This window comes from Ascaphus truei, chromosome 4 (assembly GCF_040206685.1).
Source record: "Ascaphus truei isolate aAscTru1 chromosome 4, aAscTru1.hap1, whole genome shotgun sequence".
Classification (NCBI taxonomy): domain Eukaryota; kingdom Metazoa; phylum Chordata; class Amphibia; order Anura; family Ascaphidae; genus Ascaphus; species Ascaphus truei.
This window is the reverse complement of record NC_134486.1, coordinates 22,762,671-22,769,787: the sequence shown is the minus strand read 5'-3', so window position 1 is coordinate 22,769,787 and position 7,117 is coordinate 22,762,671.

Here is a 7,117-nt window from a genome sequence, read left to right as displayed (position 1 = left end):
TAGGGGACTACCAAATTTAGTATTAGTCCTGCTTCTGCTCTTGAAGAAAGAGGAAGTCCTGGTCCTGCTCTGGAAGAAAGATGAGCCAGAGAGCTGTCATTCTCTCCTATGGCAGGATGAGCATGCTCGCCCTCAGTCTTTGAACTGAGGGAACATCAGACTCAGCCACAGAGTTGCCCTATACTACCAGGGGCAAAGCACCATCCAGAGGTATGAAGCCTCTGAGACCTTGCATCGCTGTGAGAAGATCTGCAGTGTATGCCACCCGATAAAGACCCTGTTCAGAATATACCCCTGTCTGAGTATCAGTCCTTGGGCAGGGGAAGAAAGAGTGCAATAGTGGGGGTTGACCTCTGAACTCCTTGGAGCCCACTACTGCTGGAGGTGCTAAGCACCAAGAGAAAGAACTAAGATGGTATCCAAAAGCCTGTCCTGGTCTCCACAACAACGCAGACAGCTCAGATCTCCTGAACCTACAGGCATGCTTCAGCCCCACACGGTAACAATAGAGTGGATCTCCCAGGGGGGGGGGGGGGAGGGGGGTGGAAACTGTGTTACACTAAGTTAAGTAACATACTTTAAAAGTGACTATTTCTAACATGTTTGCAACGGCTAACATCAGAAGTCTGGAATTCATTTAGACTGGAACATCATTTGAGGGACACACATATATAGCTAAAGTGGGGTGATTGTTAGCAAGAGCAACAAGATGCTTCAGTGTCCCTTGACTATGTAACACCCCCCCCCCCCCGCCCCCTATTATGAAGGATATGGTGGACACCAAAAATATAAGGTCCCGATTGTGTATCCCTTAAGCAGGATTGGTGCTTGTAAAATGTGTATGTGGGTGCTCAGCGATGACCTTGTTCTTCTCACGGCTGAGGATCCGTGATGGCTCTTGGCGAGGAGTAGATGAATAAGAGGATCCATGAACCTTGAGCTGTTTATTGAACATAACTTGTAGCAGCAAAAGGACAGGTTTTTAGTATCTTGAGACTGGTACTTTAAGTTCCTCACACTGAGACTTGTAGTGGCTCCTCTCTTCTGTAGAACCTCTTGCCCTGCCTGGTACAGACCTAGATCCTTGCATCCAGGAATCCAGGTCTCTTGTTAGCCCTGCAGCTGGGAAGTACTGTCTACTGCAGTGTAGGATCTTATAAGCACTATCTCTAGAGAGCCCCTGATGCTGGGATACTGGCGCTATACGAAATACAATAAAAGGTGCCCTCCTTACAGGCTAGAAGAGCCTGGGAACCCCCCTCGTCTGGTACCTCCGGAGAATCCAAAGATATAAAAAGGGAAGAACCCTGCTTTTTATAACCTTAGGTGGGTACACTACCCCGCCCCGTTACTGGACAGATTAGGGGTTGAACTAAATATTACAATAAAGTCACTCCATATCGGATGACCTTCTGGCATCATCCGGAACTAAGGTGGTACCAGACACTAACCATTAAAACTGCAACATTAGTACACAAAATGTATAACATACTGTACAATAAGTACTAAGGCCTAGGGAAAATTAACCCCTACATTGACTTAGGGACCCAGACTCACTGAGCTACATTAGCAAGGGTGCTACAACTATAAGCAGGTTGCTGATGGGGAATCTTGGGGGATAAGTGCTGGGTACAGTGAGTGATTAGATTAGGTCTGACATTAACTCTTAACTCTTTGAAATGATGCGTGTCCTGGGACCTCTCTATTTGTCTTCTCTGTTCCGAGGCAGCCATTGCTCCTCAGCCTAGTTTGCAACAATGTTGCTTCCCCTTGTGGCTTCCCAGCCAGTTGCCTTGGCAACGCCCCTCTTTTCCCAGTGTAGCCTTGTGTAAAATTGGTGTACATATCTCTTTCATGCTGGCAGTAATCCTGGTAAGTATGCAGGGTTGCCAGTAACAATTATGGAGGTTTGCCCTCAAACCCTGGTGAGGTGTCATATGTCCCAAAGGAAGTGACAACATGCTGTGTGTCCACGATTAGTGACACAGAGGGTGTCTGTTTTCTGGAGGTGATATAAGACACAGCACTGCCTAAAGTTAGCAGTTCAGTTCAGTTGGTGTTCTGACTCTGTTCAGGAGAGTCATGTGGAAGTCTGCAACAGTGTTGCAGTGTCTGATGTAAGAGCTGTGAGTTTGTGCAGCTCAAAGCAGAGAGACAAGCTGGTGAATCTCCCTGAGGGGAGAGGTGGAGAGCAACTCTATTAGAGGAGAAGGGACCTTCCTAATGGAGTGCAGCAGAGAGATGAGCGGTTAGACTGCTAGCTGTGAGGGGCAGCTGGCCCATACCACCAAGCAACAATAAAGACGCCTTGTTCAAAGACAACCCCACTGTGTGAGTGTGAAGTTGCTCTCCAGCGGAACGCACCACCAAGGAGGAGTTCCTCATCAGAACCATCCCCTTGCGGATGCAGGGATCCTGATGAGGTGGAGGCGCTGCACTGGATATAGGTAGGACTCATGCACACTACCTCAGCTACCTGTCTGGGTTGACAATCCCCACACAACATCATGCGGGAGACTCAGGAGTCCTGTTGCCAACAGGTGCACCACCAGACACTACCATGTAATGGGGGCTGGTTAGACCACAGGGGCCAATGTGAGATTGGGTGGGTCAGTCAGGTCCAGAAAATCCGTTACACCAGTATCATGGTTTGCCCATTCTCCCCTGCTATGTGTGTCATAAGGTATAGTCCTGATTGTATTTCCTGTTTGTACAGACAAGCATGCTCCCTTTTACATCAGCAGACCCACCGTGGTAAGACACACCTCTCACTGCTCCCCCAGAAAAGCCTTCCTTTTCTCCTTCTCCCCACAAATGTAACCTGCCAGTTATCCGAATACCCTCTGCTCCCCCCCCCCCGACCTTCCAATAAAAGTGACAGAAAATAGAAGGACTCCTGTGTGCATTTAAAGGAGATGAGTTTAGCTACCTGATCCTACAATACTCACTTGCCACAGTGGGCTTGGGCCAGAATAATGCAGCTTTAACTGTTGTTTAAGCTAATGTTATTGTGATTAGTGGTCAGTTAAATGGTCCTCAAAAAGGCAAAGGATCACTTTATAATGATTGAATCCTTACGGCAATGTGAGGGCACACATGTAAGCATGTCATATACGTTATTTAACTACTCAACACCTGTATGTGTGACTGCACTGCAAATATTACAGTAATCTTTGTTCTGATCTTCATGGTTGTGTACAAAGTGATGTATACATGAGCTTGATATACAGTGTAGTGTATATTATATGTGTAGCAGAGATCCCCCTTCTGACCTCCTGGGGGAGAGAACAGCTCTGTAGCAAGGAGAAGCAGTATTGCATCAGCCCCGTTATCGTAAATAAATAGATTGTATTGGTAAAATCCACTAGCGGTTTTTGATTAATCTGCACGGATTGAAACTGGAACAATCCGCTGACGGATTTTACACCGCGGAACGGATTTTGAATGGAAAGCTCGGGAAATTCCATGAAATAGATTTTGACAGTTGCGCCTATTTCTATTAAGGACTGTGACCACTTCCAACAGGTGTTCCTTTTTAGCTCTGATATAGTTCGTTTCATTCTTGATTTAAGTTAGTCCATTCCATGTCCATTTTTCTATTTGAATTCTCCTTAAATAATTAATTCATGATATAGAAGTTGTCAGTCTGTAAATTCTCCCAATCGGTCTCCACGTTTAATCCTGGTGCCTTAACCATGCTCACCCACTGATGCTTGGTATTTCTGCTAGGCACTAATCTTTGCATTGACGTCCCCCATACTGATCTTGAGGTGGCAATTTTCTTTGTTGTTAAATTGGTTGATTTCATGGTAGATGTCTTTCACTTCATTCCCTGTGTGACTGGATGTTGGGGCGTGCACTTGGATAATTGGAAGCTTGCTTTCTTTGTCAATTGAATGAGGATTCTTGCTGCTGTTTCTGATGAACTTTCATACTCCACTACTGTATATTGTTTTTCCATTTCTTCTGTACCACTTTTGAGCTCAATGAGGTCTCCATCTTTCTTCTTACTTCACTAAGGCCTATAATACCCCGTTTAATTCTATCTATCTATCTATCTATCTATCTATCTATCTATCTATCTATCTATCTATCTATCTATCTATCTATTTATCTATCTATTTATCTATTTATCTATCTATTTATCTATCTATCTATCTATCTATCTATCTATCTATCTATCTATCTATCTATCTATCTATCTATCTATCTATCTATCTATCTATCTATCCAATAAAGAATATCACTTGTGAGCACATTTACATGTCCTAGACAGGTCTGCAACCCTGCCTTTCAACCATTATCACCTAGCATACAGTGCTCCCACTGCAGCAAGGGATTCTGGGAAATGACATGCAAATGAGCACGCAATGTGTCACTCTTTGCCTGAAAAGCCATTTACATGGAGTTCATATAAGCAAATGCAACGCTGTTCACACAGCTTTTAAGCACAGCTTGGGATATGCAAAGCCAATAAAACCACTCACAGACATGTTTAAACCTTAATGGGTATCCTCAGTGTGAGGTTGTACTGCTGGCTTTGCAAAATTTTCAAGCTGGGTAGGTTTACCATACACAATTTAAATTATGGTGGGTGAAAAAGGCGACAAAAAACCTCCACTGTTAGCATATAGCCAATAAAGAATATCACTTGTGAGCACATTCACACGTCTTAGGGCTGTTCTATAGAGGGCGCTTGCTGCGCCGTGCGCACACGGCAGTTATAGTTGGCTGAAGTTAGTCAGCCTTCATATAATAGGACCGCGCGCGCACACGGCAGTGAGCGTGAAACCGGCCAACAGGGGGGAAGATGAAGAAAATAAACATTTTGCGCTGCTACCGCTGCTGAAGTTTGTGTGTGTGTGTGTGTGTGTACAGTATGTACAATGATAATAAATAATTTATTAACGTATTTATTTATTTCAAACGTATTTATAACACACACACACACACATATACACACACACATAGTACCTCACTCGCTCACAGCATACGCACAAAAAGTGTGCGGCACGTGCACGCGCGTTCGCACAGGCACGAGCGCGCGCACGGCCGCACACACTATATTACAAGCCTTAGACAGGTCTGTACACCTGCCTTTCACCATTATCTCCCAGCATACAGTGCTTCCACTGCAGCAAGGGATTCTGGGAAATGACATGCAAATGAGCACAAATGGATATATATATATATATATATATATATATATAGACCATACGATACCGGTTGCAACACGACATCAAGGGACAGCACGCAGGTAAGTAAATCAAAAATGTTCTATATTTGATAGAAGACACAAAGACCGACGTTTCGGTCCCCCAGTGGGACCTTTCTCAAGGTGGTGCAGCACCTTGAGAAAGGTCCCACTGGGGGACCGAAACGTCGGTTTTTGTGTCTTCTATCAAATATAGAACATTTTTGATTTACTTACCTGCGTGCTGTCCCTTGATGTCGTGTTGCAACCGGTATCGTATGGTCTGTTATTGCTTTATGGGATAAGCACCAAAACTTATTTACTTGCATATGGTGTGCCGGCTGTGCATTGGATTCTCTCTCTCTCTCTCTCTCTCTCTATATATATATATATATATATATATATATATATATCCATTTAATCAAATATATATTCAATAGACAAACAAAATGAATCTGTTCCACAGTTTAAGTGCAAAAAGTATAAAGACTTTATTCAAACATAGGTGCAGCTGAAGTTACCAGGGGAGAGCGATCCCAAGACATGCCCCAACACGATTCATGTCACTTCATCAGGGGAATATATACTGTATATATACAAGAGTAAACAAAGAAGCCCCAATGCACATCCAGTATGGCAAATCATTTGATTAATTTCTTAAATGTTTTTTCTTCTCATACGTATGGGTCATTTAGGCCAATCTTTTGACCAAAACATGTTAAGTATATATGTGTGTGTGTGCGCGCACGCACATACATACAGCACGTACATATATAGCACACACATACATACATACATATAGCGCACACATACATACATACATATAGCGCACACATACATACATACATATAGCGCACACATACATGCACACATACATATAGCGAACACATACATACATACATACATACATACATATAGCGCACACATACATACATATAGCGCACACATACATACATACATACATATAGCGCACACATGCACACATACATACATACATAGCGCACATACATACATACTGTACATATAGCACACACATACATACATACATATAGCACATACATACATACATATAGCGCACGCATACATACATACATATTGCACACACATACATACATACATATTGCACACACATACATACATACATGTAGCACACCCTCATATACTGGGACCTCCTCTACAGGCTCTAGGATAGCCTATCTATATCTAACATGATCCTAAGTGCTCACCTGTGCTGGAATAGATATTACGTAACTCCTATCTCTCCTCAGGTCTACCATACATGACCCATGTCTACTTAATACAGAGGAGAACATTAGCCAAACTATTCCGCCACCAGTTAATAGCCAGCATCCCAACACCGGAATAGAACCAATCTCTATCGAAATAGTGGTCCATATTCCTCAACTTGCCAAACGTGGTCCTAAACAAGGAATATACACTGCACAGGGACGCACTCCTCCTATTATTGGGAACAAGAACTAGCGTAATGGTAAGAGCGCTGCTCCTGGTGTCAGTAAACCCAGGTCAAATCTAATTGTTATCTCCCCTTGTGGATTTGGTCTGATCACTGTATCTCCCTTTACAAAAGGCACCAGAACATAAATGAATTCTTTGGGGCATAGACTCACTGAGACTAAAATATTTTATTTTAATCCAATTTCTGTGTACATTGTGAGTGTTATACAAGAACATATATATTATTTAAAACCCCAAATAACTACGTCTCTCCTAATCTTGACATTTCCTATCCTTGTTTCCTTCTGCCTATAATTAGCTCCAGTTCACCTCCACAAGATAAGTAGGGTTATACAACATGCAACAAATACCTTTTTTAACCCTTTTGATTTCAAGATTAAAGATCGGGTTCTTATCTTTTTTGTATTGTATGTGTAACGGTGTTTCCCCCCCCCCCCCCCAATCTCA